Consider the following 16,701-nt stretch of genomic DNA (forward strand, 5'->3'; position numbering starts at 1 on the left):
TGTCAGTTTCCCAGATTTGTTATTGGTTTATATGTAGCTTTTTGTTCTCGTCAAGGGAACATTATTTACTAATTATTATTATTATTATCAACCAACAACATATATCCTAAATTCCAATACAGCACAGCAGTGTCTTCAGGCACAAGTTAATTTGTTCCTTGACCAGGCTTATAACTCAAAACTATATATATATATATCAAAGCATCTATTCCTATCGAAATGACTAGGAAAGCCATTAATCAGTTCCAGCCTCCTCCAAACAAGCAAATCATTTTTAATTCATTTTATACGTGAAAAATTGCCCTTGACTATATTATACTTTATAAAAATATAAAGTCTACATGTGTTGCAGCACTGTTTGTAGCCATTGCTTTATACGGTAACCAAAACACTGCTAGGGAGATGCTAGTTGACCTTTTCCACTGTATGTTAGCATTAAGGGAACACATATACTGTATATACTCCACTCCCTCACAGCCACAATAGACTTACATATGCAAAAGAAAACACCGCCGTTCATGCTGACTGTTCAGCTTCAACTGGTGTGTCAACGTGTCGGGTCTGATGTGTGTGAGCTGCAGACATATGTCACTCCCCTGCTACGCCGCTGCATGCATCCCAAGACCCTGTGGAGAGCAAAAGTGGTGGTGGGGGGGAGTTAGTGTTGAGAGGGTGGAGAGTCACGTCACACGCTTAATTAAACCATGAACACACATGAGCTCCTGACCCCGGTGGTGTTCGGAAGCCTGCACACACACACACACACACACACACGCAGAGTACGCTATCTCTGTCCCACACATGCACACCGTGTTTATATCCCCAGTACTGTACAGTTCTAATTACAGATACACTGACTTAATTTTATCATACACAGACACGTAGTCAGTAGAAGGTCAAACAAAGGTTGGGATTTCCAAACCTTTCCCCATAGGAAATTATAGGAATTGAATTACTCTCCACCAGGGTCAGGCTGGCACCAGAATAAAACTCGTAATAGCTGTTCAGGCAATTTTTGAAGTCATGCTACAGGCGAGTCAGCAAAGTTTTATTCTGAAAATCAGCTGCATCCGCCTGTGCCACGAGATACACTGCTCGCAACAGACGTGTTTTTTAAATCCACGTTTAGAAGTCTTTTTTTTTCATTCTTATGATTGAATGATTTTAAATCACTAAAGAAATAGATTTTATTTACACTCTATGTTGTTTCAGTAATTTAAGAAAGCTGCCTTTATTTCCCTGTACTTTGTTTATAAATGTTCTTTATTCCTTGCTTTTAAATTTAATTTTAATTGTGTAAACCACATTGATGTAACATGTGCAGGAACATAAACAAAATTGCCTTGCCTTGGCTAAAATAACTCAACACAAATGAGCAAAAATGAGTAGAAAAAACAAAAGTCCTTTGGGAGTTTCTTTGGAAAGGGAAAAAGGCAAAAAAATGGAGACCAGATCCTAAAACTTTCAGGAAAAAGAAAGCTGCATTTACATAAAAGACACAATCAGCAGTCCCACTTCAAATGTGCTTTTATCACTGCAGGTGATTCTTACAAAAGCTGTTCTGCATACAAGTCCAGCAAATGAGGCCTTTAAAACTGCAGCAACATGCTTCCAATTCCTACACAAAAAAATACTTGGCTTCCCAAATACCAACATGATGGCCAACACTGAAATACAATCATATAGTAGGCCCAAGTGTTCATACTGTTTGTACAGAATAAACTCAAATTGGTTACTTAATGTACTTTTGAAGAAAATGCTTCCTCGTCCAACAAATTAAAAACCATATCTTCTCAAAATGGTAAACAGAGTGAACTCATGCAGATTTAGCTACACCATAGTGTTTAACAAAGCTTACTTATTTACCAGCTGAGCTAACCTGTCATCTCCCGTCCAAGTGTCCAAAGCTCCTATCCGGTTAAGGTTACAATGACATGTAAGGCCAATAATAAAATTATAATATTTAAGTCAGTGGGAAAAATAGTGCCAAAAGTATTATCATGTAAAGGTCCCATCCCATCAAAATTTCATTTTTCTCGACTCTTTGAAACACATGACCAAAGAGTCTCTCCATATTCAAATTAAGAACAGTTAGGGCAAAGCTTATTTACTTTTGAATATTCATGACAAATCCACCCGTTTCACTCTGCCAGGCAATTTTGACCAACTAGAATAGCTTGAAAAAGGCTACCCCAGGCATTTCCAGCATAAATGATCTCTCGCAAACCTGATAAAAGAACACCAAAGATTTAGAAAATAAAATAGAAGTGGCATAGGACCTAACACTCTCGAAGATGGATGGAGCATAATGCATCTTACACATTATTTGAACGGAAACGCAAGTGCAAAAATAACTTAACCGCTATCAAAATTAAAGTGAAATAAGCAACAATAGTGACAAGGCAGGAGGCAGAAATAAAAGCAGTTTAAAATGTTGAGCAAGCTACCATCAAAGTTTATAGCAAGCTTGCCAGCTGCTAAAGTTAGCATTTACCCTAACCTACTGTTCGTCTCCATCTTTACTATACGCTCATTCGCCCACGTGGCAACCGACAATCATGCCTGGATCAGCGTTGCAGCATCTCCAGCAGACATGTTGCTGCTGAACAAAAGTACTGGGACATGCTGAACTGAGCATGCGGGCAAGATTTGCATGATGTCATGAGAGATTATTGATTCAGATTTTTTTTTTTTTATTTGGGCTTTGATTTTTCTTTAACCCGAATGAATTCATTTTCTGCCTTGAAATTCTATTCACAGCTTGCAAACAATGTCAAGGTGAAAAAGAAGATGATTGGAATAGTTGCTCATTTGTTCAAAATAATCGCTACTTTTTTTGAAGCTCCTTTGGCAGAATTTAGAATCTTATCAGGCTGCAGGTTATTTATAGAGACAGCTTACTTTTGTTTCCTGTACTTCATTTTTTTAACATATTTACAAAATAATCAAAAATAACATTTTGGACTTGGCATGTTGTGGTGTTTTGTGAATTTGAACGCATTTGGAATCCGTACTTCCCGAATGCACTGCACATGAATTTCAAGCATTCAGCAATGCGCACATCTTATAATTTGGATACACTCTCTCAAGCTCACACACTTGAGTTCCATCTCTGTCCCACATGAGGGCTATCCATAAGCCCCCGTGCACAAGTGCAGGTTTTCCTCTCCTCTCTTCCAATGGCGAAAACAAACTCCTTCTCCATTTCGTTACACACACACACACACGCGCGCGCGCGCGCGCGCGCGCGCACACACACACGTATGCATGCATACAGCTGCTATCACTCTTTCCAGACCTTAAGGCAGAATTATAACACACGCAGACGCCCAGACAGTGCAACATCAATTCAGTCTAATCACACACACACACACACACACACACACACACACACACACACACACACGCGCGCGCGCACGCACGGACATGACAGTGTGGAGGTGATCCGCCTCGCTCCTCCCACCAGCACCCCACCACGGCGGAGGAGTGCGCGCGCACGGGCGCGGGCGTGTGCTGTCCAAGGTGCTAGTTAACATTCCAGTGGTGATCACACGCACGCACGCTGCTGAATAACGCTCCATTTATCAGGACAAACCCCTGCAGCCTGCCACCGTGCAAACAGCGGGGCGTCCTCGCACGCCGCATTCCCGCCACACAAAAAAAAAAATATACCAATACTGATTACAATAAAGGGATTCCAAATAAGCAATGAGTAGCTGGATGAACATTTTGAGGAGATAAAATGACACAAACCTGCGACCAGGGCTCGTTGCAGAGAGATGCCTGGAATGTGCGCGTACGTCCGCGTTGTTGCACCGCGTGTCACCACCGCGGCTGAAGCGCGACGCGGCCGGGGATGGGATATTTGGAGATGTGACTTCTAATGCTGATGCTGCCTGCTGGCTCGTCGTCCCCTATGAGTGCAAACCTGCTCAGCCCGCAGCACACACAAACAAACAAAAAGAGCAAATCATGAAAAACTACTCAAAAGAGACCCTCCAAAAAGCACCGCAATCCTTGCAACCTGTAATCCAAACGGAATCGCGGCTGTTGAGAAATGAAGTGCTTCTCCGATGGGATGTGAGAGGCCCAGGACGAACGATCAATCTCCCCCTCTCTCTATTCCTTGCTGAATCCCCCCCACACACACACACCCCTCACCCCCTCCCTTTCCCTCTCTCTCTCTCCCTCTCTCTGGTGCTCCCCCTAAATGCGATTGGACAGTGATGCAGCGTGCAGCCACGGATCCAATGATGCTCACCTATGAAGGAGAGTATGTGCATGCCATTTTGTGAGGGCTACATATGCACTTGTTGTGGGGCATAAGTGGATGGTAAGTAAGTGCAGTTTATTAAAAAAAAAATGTAGCTCTGATCACTTTGAATGATGATGCCAAGGTGCATAGTGACCTCTTCAGGAACAGAAAAAAAGAGAGAGAGAGAGAGAGAGAGAGAGAGAGAGAGAGAGAGAGAGAGAGAGAGAGAGAGAGAGAGAGAGAGAGAGAGAGAGAGAGAGAATGAGCCCCCCCCCCCCCTCCATACAAGTCCCCCTGTTGTTCCCTGCAGGTATGTTAAGTTTAGAAGTTCAGAGTTTATGAAGTGGTCGCCGCACGGCAGCAAAAAATAAAAAAGGAAATCCCAAAACAAAAATGACTTACTAAAATGTCATGCAATTTGAAACTCAAAGAAAAGATTATGGTTACCAACCCTGCCATATTTGAATGACTGAAAAAAAAGAGATTTCAAAAGAAAATGGATGAACAGATATTATTCCAATGAAACAATTTTCTTTTTTTGTCCCCTTTTCCTCTTTTGATACACAAATTGAAGGCAGGGGGGGGGGCGTTTTCTTTCAGAGTCTCAATTTCCTGCAAACCCTCCTGACACGAGCTCTTATTTAAGTCATGAGCAGGCCAATTAAATTTCAGTCATCCTGCAACAGGGCTGTCTGAGAGCTTTTCCTCCTCTTGCCTATTTTCCTGCCCACGCTTCACCGGCCCAGCGACACCTTTGGAGTATTTTCATCCCCCTTATCATAGGATATGGCTGAGCGCTCACATCTATTTACTTTTATTTGCAAATCACTTGTCGCAGAATGATTTGTCAACAGGAGCAAAAAGAAACCACAGCAAATGAGGTTCAGTGCCAATCAGAAAACACAAATAGTTAATTCTGGGTTGAGGGTTTCCAAGCACCTGCAACAAAGTAACTGTCATTTGTAACTAATTAACCTTAAAGCGATATGTACTAACTATTGCCATCTACTGGCCTGGCATGCATACTGCAGCATTTAAGCCTTTTCACAAGTCGTTGTTGTTTAAGAAACCCTCCACTAGGGGCACTGTTTCAATGTCATCATATCTGAGCTTGGCATGATGGATTTGTGCGATTATGAACCTGCGTTATTGCAGATGCATCCGCTTTTTATGAAATCAAGTGTATAAGAATAGATTCTGTTCTTGGATAGGATGGATTTTGCATTAATAGTAAGTGGTACATCACTGATACCGAAACATTAAATCAGCGTTAATTGTTATTGAATGCGCCGTAATGAAAACAAAACAAAGAGGACACAAATGTGCTCTCGGCTTCTGAGCTGTGGCTTCTTAAGTGTTTCTGTAGATTGGCTGGGAAGATTTTGCTGTATCAGCTGTAATTAGTCACTGCGGCTATACTGACCGCTAGTTGAAGGCAGAACGTTGAGTTTTCAAATGTTTTTGTCTACATAGCGCCAAAGTTGAACACCATCCATTTCTTGCCACTGATTGATTTTTACTCTTTGTTCGCATTCACATTTCTCCCATAAAATGCTCAAAGGGGGAAATCAATAAACTAGTACGTTTCATAAATTTCTCAAGTTCTACTACGATTCGGCACACGATAAAGGCTGTTTTTCAGAAATGTTGAAGAAAGGTTACATTTGAAATGATTCAACCAGCACAGCTTGTGCTCTTTTCCCAAAACGCTATAAATCTTTTTTATATTATTCAGAGTAAAAAAAGGACTCATTGACTCTGCCAGATATGCCGATTTTATAAACGTTCATTTTATCAATGTCTCCATCTGAACATGTTCAACAAATGAATGGCTTGGAAAGAGATTGCTATCAAATCTACACTTTGTCTCCTCAAAGAACTCGTCACGTGTTTTGGAACCGTGAGAAAGAACCTACAAAAGCAGAACGACGCATCACTGTGTCGCCTCAGTTCATTCCAGTTATGAGGCTTCTATTTGACTACGTTGGAGCATAAATTGAAGGTTTCTTGTTAGTTTTCACACAATGACCAACGGAACCTTGTGGCTGCAGTAGGAAGACAATTATTCTTGCTGCCAGTGTCCTTAATAGAAGTGGGGTAGAGCTGGCTATGAGACTTGTCCAGATTGACTTTCTTCTTTATAAATCTAAAATGGAAGAAAGAGAATGCTGGTTTTACCGCAGTTCTACAATAAAACCTGTACGGACCCTGCAATTACTAATAATGGTGGGAAATGGATGTATAAATGCAGTGCATCTGAGGAATTATTTTTCTGATGCCGTCTTTTCAACTCACTTCATATTTTAAAAAAAATAAAATAAATACAAAAGTGGAATATGTCAAAAAGGGCTTGTTACTTTTTTCAACTGCCGTAGATGACGACATATTGTTAAAAAAAAAAAAAAAGCAGTAATGGAGCATTACAACAGCAATGTTGTTGATGTTGTCATTTCTGAGAAAATATGTTGAGTCCTGTCTCAACCGAAACAATACCATCTTCTGGGTTTTCTAAAAATGGTGCAGCTCATCTGAAAAAAACCCACACACACTTACAAGTAAATCTAATTTACTAACAAAATAAATCAGGGTTGCCTACATCCTGAAAAACTCTTGCTTTATTTTCCATCTATGGGGCTCTCACCTCAATGAGGTCAAATGATTTGAAACACGATCCATTGAATTTCTACACCACTGCAAATGATTTACCTTTTACTGCCTCCTTTATCACAAACCTGTCATTTCCGTATTGCCCTGTTCATTCATTCATATTGCTCGAAACGGAGGGATGGAGTTTTAAAACCCTACTCTGCGTGCACTAACAATTCTGTAGTGGCGTGTGTGTGTGTGTGTGTGTGTGTGTGTGTGTGTGTGTGTGTGTGTGTGTGTGTGTGTGTGTGTGTGTGTGTGTGTGTGTGTGTGTGTGTGTGTGTGTGTGTGTGTGTGTGTGTGAGTGTGTGAGTGTGTGAGAGAGAAACCTTTCACAAAGCTCAAAGCTCATTTCTCCTGCAGTTCAGCACTGGCGTAGTTGCTGCAGCTATGCAGGTTGCAGGAGCTTATGAGGCTGTGGTGCAGACAGCCTTCACACATAGAGCTCGGTGCTTTGGGAGCTCACACACACACACACACACACACACACACACACACACACACACACACACACACGTAAACAGCAGCGGTGCTTATTGGTATTTCTTACAACATCAGCGGGGGAGGAGAGGACACCGAGATTGGAAAGTAAAGGACAGGCCAATACGAGGGCGAAGGAGCAATAGAATGGAGGGATGCGCAAGATAGGCACAAGGGAGAGGGGGATATTCCAAATTGAGCTCAGATAAATATGGAGAGCGTGAGATTGTTGTAAAAGATGAGGAGGGGGAGGGGCGAGCGAGTTAATAGAGGGAAGCAAATGGCGTGAAGAAAAGCAATTAAGAGAGGTGAGTGAGGGCCAGTCATAGGAAACAAGTTGTTAGTTATATGCCATTTTGGACGTAGTTTGGGTGCACATGCTGTGATCACACTTGAAGCTAAATGGATATTAAGGCCAGTGGAGAGGCGTATCGATCGTCAGCACCTGGAGGCTGTGAGAACGTTGAGGCGCTGAAGCCTCACTGGAGAAAATAAAAAGGGTGTTATCAGAGCTTCTCTGCAGGCTTGTTGAGCAAATTAAGATTACAACACAACAAGAGCGTCCAAAGGATTTTCCTCTCAGTCAAAACGGAAACAAGCCGAGCATTCTACAATCGCGCTTTACCTGACGCGAGACGAAATAACCGCGCTCATCTATAATTGGGATGTTTCTTTCATTTCAAGGTCATTAAATATGCATGAAAGGAGGAACTTGTCTTGGTAATGTTTTATCAGTCTCAACCAGGGTTGAACAATCAATCAAATTACAATGTAGTGGAATACAATTCAATTGAATTGAAAACAAATTCATTTGTTTGTTGTCTTTATGTCATGTATCATTTGTGGCAGCCCAGTGGGCGACAGGTTAGCACATCCGTGTTTAGAGATCTGAAGTTGGGGATAGTCACCGGTCATGTGACGTTTGGAAGTTGAGCCGTTTTTCAACAAGTGGCAAAATGGCCACCACTCATATTCCATAAATGCAATGTTAAACAGAATTGTGTGGGACCTCATAGAACATATTCCTCTATTGCAATAAAAAAAAAAAAAAATTGGGGGGGGGGGGGGGGGTTGACCTCTCCACAAACACTTTCACTTCACAGCTGTGTCCCTTCTGAGTCTCCAGACATTTTTTTTGTTTGTTTGTTTTATGTTCCCCGACATTGCAAGACATCCAAGAAATGGCCGTTTTCGCCCGCTGTGTCATGCATTAGTAATGGCCGGGCATGCAAAATAGATCACGTGCAACTTCAATGAGTGGCAAAGCAGGTTGCGGCTCAAAAAAAAAAAAAAAAAAGATTTGTAGATAAAACACGTGCCTCTGAGTTAACACACACACACAGAGGACAGAACGAATGGTGTGTCATTGATGTGTTTATCTTTGCCCTTTTTCCTGTAGGGAATGTTTGACTTTGATAAGACGAAATTGTCTGTTAGCTCATCCCTTAAAATGTGGCTGTTTCTGTTGGCTTGATAGACAGATTGCTAAATAGACAAATGGAAGGAATAGAAAATGGATGGATGGATGGATGGACGAACGGACGAATGGATGGAAAGACAGATCGCCTCTGATGGATTCCTCCTCCTCTTCTTCTTCTTCATTGAAGTATTCCGAGTGTGCATGCATAACAAAGTGCAGCCTGTATATCAGGTCTGTGACTTAATCCATACGGGGAATAATTGAATGGCCGCGGCAGCCTCCGGCTGGCTGGGAGTCAGTCTTACTTTAGTTGCCAAAGTTCACTATATGTAGGACTTCTTTGTACTTCATGATTGTAGCATTGTAACAATTATGTACAGTCGTCAATTTTGGCGCCAAAGGCTGACCTTGTCGTGGGGCTCTCCACCAACCCACTTTTTTTTTTTGTTCAACATTATAATTAGCTGACATCTTAAAAGCCCCATAAGAGATTTCAGAATTATTTTTTTTTTAGTCCTATAGTTGTCCTAAAAATAACTGGTTGTGCATCTGAGTATGTCTTTAGGCATGAACTATCCCCCCCCCCCAACTATGTGTCAGCCAAAGAACATGCCACATGTAGTGAGAGCTACTCCATCTACATGCATTTTGCATACGAGGAAATCGACTTTAAATGTGCTCACAAGAGGAAGCGGGCGTGCTTGAGATGCCGATTTTCACCTGGCATTAAGGAAAGGGCTTCTATACATGCAACGCTCGTCCATGGAGTGGCGGCTGTCCTTTGAGGGGAAAACAGAAATAGATGGTGGGTGGTGCTATGTGGAAACAAGGCACGGATGAAGTCAAAGATTATTGATGCTTTTTAGTTGTTTTGTTGTTGTCTACACATTATGGAGGAAATACTTTGGAATCAAATATACAGGGATAAACAATGAATATAGAATCAACGCGGAAATGTGATGCAATTTTCAAAGTGCAAAGGCTGCAAATTGGTTGATTAGTAGGCTTTATTTTTAAATGTATTTATTTATTTATTTATTTATTTATATTTCCTTTCCCTCTTGTTAATTTGTGATTCATCAACCTTAGTCTAAGATGAAGGACATCAGGATTGGATTTATTTCTTTTTTGGTTCAGCCCTGCATGGTAGTAATAAAAGATCACGCGTAGCATGCCACAATAGACAGGTAGCTAAAAAGCAAGAGGCTCTTCAATAATGCCCATTTAATGGTTATGGTGTTATATTTTCTCTTTTGATTTCCCAAGCCGGAGCCGCACGACAAAAGCGCTGAAGTGAAGCAATTGCCTTGCTCTGACATACTGAGAGGGCCCTGAAACGCAAAATAACTCAAATTTAACCAATTTTGGCTTGTACTTAATTCATTTGTGATTTTTTTTTCAAGTAATAAAAAAATGCACTTTACATAGCAAATAATATAGAAAAAATTCTTGACTCGTTTTGACGTATACTGTCCTTATGTATAGATAATTTCATTTTCTCGTCATTATAGTGTGTATGCATTTTGCATTATTCATCACGGGGGTATTATGAAAAAGTCCATTTTTAATAACTTCTAGAATCATATTTTGGTCTCTGAGTACCTGGCCACCAATCAAGTTTGACATCACATGTCCGAGTAAAGCGTATCTCCCCATTTCTTAATATGAACTTTTGAGCTTCTCTGTCCATGATTGTCAGCTTTGCCTGAGAATGAATGATTTGTCGTTTTCAAAACTATCCTGTCAGAAATGTCAACACCAAACGCTAAGGAAAGCTGCAACAAAAACGCATATTAGCGTGAGATAACATTAACTCCTGAGAAGTAGAATGTTTTTATTTATTTTTTTACTTGATACTCTTGGGCTTTGTTTTGCTATGATCAACTTCCTAGCTCTTGCTATAGGGCCGCACGGAACAAATAGTCACAACTGTGCATACGTTCTGACTGATTTGACAAACTGGAATGGAATTGAGTGCCTTCCTCAAGCAGCAGCTCATGCACAGTCTCAACTCTATGCAGGGTGAGCTGACAAGTGAAACAGACAGGATGAAGAGCGCGCATGGATTTTCCAGCTTGGGGGTTGAGGGTGGGGGGAGGAGGTATTTGCTGGAACTGGGAGAGTCATTGTGCCCGAGATGTGCCTGCAGATGATTTACCAGCTGCCATATCCATTCAGGGGGGGTGGGGGGGGGGAAGCAAGAGGTTGTTTTGTTGCTCGGCCATCCATCTCCTGACACAGATAACGAGGGAGACGTGCAACACTCATGTCCACACACAACAAAACTCTTGTGGTATATAAATGCACATACACTTAAAATGGCAGGAATGCCTGGAGATAAGAGTTGAAGACGTTGAATTTTAAAATAGCGCTCTATGATATGATTAAAAAAATTACAGTAATGACAAAATTGGATAGAATTGAAAAGAATTCTTTTGAATATTATGACAGTAAAAAACATTAGCATCTAGATTTATAGGAGGGAAAACGTCAAAGGATTTTCTCCCTCATTTCATATTCTAGTGCACTTCAAATTTTCGAACAAAAAAAAACGGTTCCCCCGCCAAAGACAAAATCCCTCGAAGCAAACACAGCAAAGTTTATGCAACACGGTGTAGCGAGGAGTGCCGTGACCTCAGCCTCTTCGCATCCAGCATCCGCACTTCATTTGCATCTCAGAGAGAAGAGGACAACAATGTCAAAATCTTAAACCGTAAGAAGGAAACGGAACTTCTAGAACATCATCAATAAACAATAAAAAAAAAAAAACACTCTGGTAGAGTCAATCCAAAATGATTGCTCTATTTGTAAAAATATTTGTTTTGTATTGGATCGACCTAAATTGTGTACATGCCTCCAACGTTGTGGCCAGCGAGCGTGTTTTTACCAGCTTAAATCAAACACGTTCCAGCTATGGAATGAACGGGTTCAGTCGATTTAACAGACAGTCAATTAGCCAATAAGGAGGCCAAGAGGCAAGTGTGGGCCATAATATTGATTGCACACTTCCTCTTGCAAAAACAATGATTAACTGGCAGGATATAATTATCCAAAAGACATATTTAATAGATGACACAAATTTCATTCATTTGAACCATTTTTAGACAAATAAAATAAATGTATCCAAGGTATCTGCTTGAACATATTTTCACATCTATTTATTGACCATTTTTGTTCAGCAAACGTTCCTTCACAAACATTACACAGCAACAACAACTTTAAAGGAGTCGGCAAGGAGGATTGGAGCTGAAATTAAAATGCCTCACAGGTTTTGTGCCAGGAATAGAAAAAGCTGCCATGTCTCAGTAAGGAGCCCACTCTGCTAACCCATTTGGGCACCTTGAAGCCTTGTGGCAACTATGAATGTTTAATTAACACATTGCAGGTTTCAATATTTGATTATCACGTTACAGGTAGGATAGAGTAAAACACTGTCGAGTATTCCTGCAAAGACAACTGCGGTTCAGGGCCAAGAACTGCGTTTTGGACAAATCAAATCACAACACTGGCGAAATCCTTCCAATGCAACTCGAGCAAAAGCCCTGAGCTGAATCTGAAGTAGCAAGCGTGCACGACAACAAACATCTTGTTGTGTCATGACCTTACAAGTCGGGTCAGCGCGACCTATTCTTCAACTTGAGTCAGCACGGCGATAATAGAGTGGCACATCTGTACCTCAATCATACAAAACACCTCAGGGCGTTGTGGGGGGGGGGGGCGTCTTAGAAATGTGTGAGACGAACCTCTGCTGCAGCGTCCCTAACCCTAATAGAGGTCTGAAAAGAGTTGTGGGGGGGGGGGGGGGGGGATCATATTATTTAGAAATGTCAACTGTATGCTTATCAGCTTCTTGCATGGCAGCAAGCTGGATTAATAATTTTTCATCCTTAGAGTCATTTGTCACAGACATGTTCTTAAAATACCTGGGAAGTTTTTCAGGTCGGGGAAAAAAAAAATACAAAGTGTTTCGTTTAAGGGAGATAAAGAAAGGCACAGTATTGCCTGTTAGTCACCCTCAGTAGAGTGCATTGCCTGTGGAGGCCTTACGTGGCACCAAATGACGGGAGGGGCATTGCTAACAACCTTGATATTCTTTGGGAACACACTTTCTTGTGAAAGACAGCACACACACACACACACACACACACATGAACACAGTAGCAAACTCTTATTCTCATGCAATGGAGTGGAAGTAACTCAGCCATTCCTGCGGCTGTCTCTCTCACATTCACACACAATAGTCCCCACAAGGTCCCTATCATATTTGACCCACAAAATTCCTTTTAGCCCGACAAATGAATCAATTGGGGTGCTTTTGGCCTTAGCAGCCAGCAAGTCACATTGCTCAAGCCGCAACACAACACAACGACGCATTCTAGAAATATTACAGTCAAACTGTCATATTTGTCTTTAATCTGAAACAACAACAAAAATGTCGGTCTTCCAAGTGTAAAAAGACCTTACATTATAATAAAATATAAATATATAAATATATAAATATATATATATATATATATATATATATATATATATATATATATATATATATTTTTTTTTTAGCTCCGTTTTGTTTAAGCATGCTGTAAGAGCGATGACATGTTTTAATGTTATGTGCTAAGGATGCTTTATGCTTAGATGTCATCTCCATCACTGTTGTGGGATTCTCTCATGCCTTTAAACTCGTTTGGCTGGGAATGATAGCACATAAGACTCGGAAAAGCTAACACACACAGTGTTGTTTAAAACACACACACACACACATACACAAAACACTTTTGACGGTCCAGTGAACTGACAACCCAAACCGTGCATTTCTTTCTTTCCACGGCCGTGAGATGGATGATCACATCTCGTCCTTGTATTTTTGTGAGTGCCAATCTCTCCCGGTCAAATCTTTTTCTCTCATCTCGATTTCCTTTTCCTGTGTTCGCTTCTTAACTGCGAGAGGAAGTCATTTTCCCACAAATCCTGATGGTTTTTTTTCCCCCTCTGTTGTCTTTATTAGCCTGTCTCAAATTTTGGAGAAAGAAGAAAGAGAAAGAAGCTCCAGTGCGTGTTTGGGCACTTGATTGGAAAAGCAAAAAATGGGATGTGCAAAAGGAGGATTGAGGAGAAATGAGTGCATGTGACCTCCTTTTAGTGGTTGCACAACAGAGTGGTCGTTCCGAAGCACTCAGGCGTCTATCGACCGCCAGCCATTGATCCGCCAATGCCAATGACTCACTCGGTGCTCGGTATGCAAGTTGGAGCTCACATACGTTAATACATGCAGACGCCGTGAAAATGGACTATGCGCTTGTGAGCTGCCCCGTCAAACCATAGTGTGGTGGTTAGTGCGCTGGACTCTCATCCCAGCAATCCCAGTAGGACTGAAAACATTTTATCATGGAAACATTTGCAACACAGCCCCATAAAACCATACACCTCCCTTAAAGCTTAGGGTTAGGGTTGGAGTAAGGGTTAGGGTTTAGGGCAGTGGTCGGCAAATAGGGGCCTGTCCTGTCTGGCCCGCGATATGACGTTAATAAGATGTATTAAAAAAATGAACTAAAAATTTTAAAAAAAAGTTTTGGGATCGCTAATTAGGATTTCAAACTAGGGTTAGGGTTTCCGACGAGGGTTTTAAAGCGCGGTTAGGGTTCCAAACCAGCTTTTAAAACTAGGGTTAGGGTTTCCCACGCGGGTTTCAGACTACTTTTAGGGTTTCTAAGATTAGGGTTTCCGACTGGGCTTTCAGACTAGGGTTAGGGTTTCCGACTAGGGTTTCCAGCGGGTTTTGGGATCCCTAATTAGGGTTTCAAACTAGGGTTAGGGTTTCTGACGAGGGTTTTAAATCAAGGTTAGGGTTTCAAACTAGGTTTTAAATTTAGGGTTAGGGTTTCCAACGAGGGTTTCAAACTACTTTTAGGGTTCCTAAGATTAGGGTTTCCGACTGGGCTTTCAGACTAGGGTTAGGGTTTCCGACTAGGGTTTCCAGCGGGTTTTGGGATCCCTAATTAGGGTTTCAAACTAGGGTTAGGGTTTCTGACGAGGGTTTTAAATCAAGGTTAGGGTTTCAAACTAGGTTTTAAATTTAGGGTTAGGGTTTCCAACGAGGGTTTCAAACTACTTTTAGGGTTCCTAAGATTAGGGTTTCCGACTGGGCTTTCAGACTAGGGTTAGGGTTTCCGACTAGGGGTTCCAGCGGGTTTTGGGATCCCTAATTAGGGTTTCAAACTAGGGTTAGGGTTTCTGACGAGGGTTTTAAATCAAGGTTAGGGTTTCAAACTAGGTTTTAAATTTAGGGTTAGGGTTTCCAACGAGGGTTTCAAACTACTTTTAGGGTTCCTAAGATTGAGGTTTCTCACTAGCCCAGTGGTCGGCAAATAGGGTTTTTTTTTTTCAACCCCATATTTTTATAAAGAAAAAAAGGGCATACATTTGATGGGGTTGTATGCCATACAACAATCTCATGAAATTCGAAACATTTATTGAAGTATGATAGTCCTTAGTCCTCAACAACAGGTGGAACATCCTGTTTTAGTTATCCATGACGCACAGGTCGGAACGGTATTGATACGCGAGTGGGCGTAATCTTATGCAAAAAAAAAACAAAGTGTCCTGTCTCCCTCCTCCAGTGGGCAAGGTAAAGAATTGTCTATATTTCGTTAAATTAACAACATAACAAAGTCTGTTCAAATGGAATTAAATTAAATGCATTTTAAAAGTAAGATGATGTTTATTTTAATATAATATAATAATTAATCATTTAAATAGTAGGGACACCCCCCACACACACACAGACACACACACAAAAAAAAAGTAATGGCCCGCGATGTCATTGTCCGGATTTTTATTTGGTCCACATCCTAGTAATTGCCGACCCCTGGTTTAGGGTTAGAGCTAAAGTTGGGGTTAGGGCTCGGGTTAGGGCTGGTTTTAGGTTTAGTTTTTTTTTCAGTTCATATGACTTTAACCAGTAGGTGTCGGTAATGCGCATTGAAGCTGGTGCCACCTTGCTGTAAAACAAAACGAAGAAGAAAATGACGAGTCGTGAATTGCCATTGCCGTTCACTAACTGAACGGATCTGTAAGTGAACGAGTCAGTGAGTGATTTGCATTTTCAGTTCATTGCGAGAACGAACGGATCAGTGAGGGAACAAATCCTGACATTCCCTTTCGCGAACGGGTCAAATGGGTGAACGGCCTTCCTCCCCGTACATAAACGGATCAGTCAGTGAACTTGTTGCGTCTCCCTCCTGGCGTGAACTATGTAAGCCAGAATGTAGATTTACGATTTGCCAAAGAAAGAAAGAAAGAAAGAAAGAAAGAAAGAAAGAAAGAAAGAAAGAAAGAAAGAAAGAAAGAAAGAAAGAAAGAAAGAAAGAAAGAAAGAAAGAAAGAAAGAAAGAAAGAAAGAAAGAAAGAAAGAAAGAAACACTCACTGTAACACCACTTCTATTATGCACGTTTTCTCCAAGCTATTGGCTAACTTTATTGCATGAAGGGATGCGCCGTTGTGCAATAACGTGGAGAGTATGCTTCTCTTTGGGTAATCTTTATTTTAGAACACTTATCGAAATTTTTAAATAACGTGTGTGCATATACACGCCTAAATATTGTCATCCAATATATCTACTGCAATTTCACATTAGATTGCTGGTTTAAAATGTACTTTTATTGTTATTATTATTTTAATAAACATTTATGTTAAAACTTGTCTGGTGTTTTATTTCTTGTTTTTATATTCGCCAATTAAAACCTAAAAATCAGACATTTGATTTACTGCTTTTTATGACAATGTGTGTTACGTTGTTATATGAGTTAGTCTCCCCCAAAATAACAAATGTCAGCACAACGGATTTTTTTTCAACCTTTTATTCAAACATATTCGGTATTATAACACCATCAACTACAATCC

This window comes from Syngnathus leptorhynchus, chromosome 9 (assembly GCF_054491065.1).
Source record: "Syngnathus leptorhynchus isolate UIUO chromosome 9, UIUO_Slep, whole genome shotgun sequence".
In the NCBI taxonomy this organism is placed as follows: domain Eukaryota; kingdom Metazoa; phylum Chordata; class Actinopteri; order Syngnathiformes; family Syngnathidae; genus Syngnathus; species Syngnathus leptorhynchus.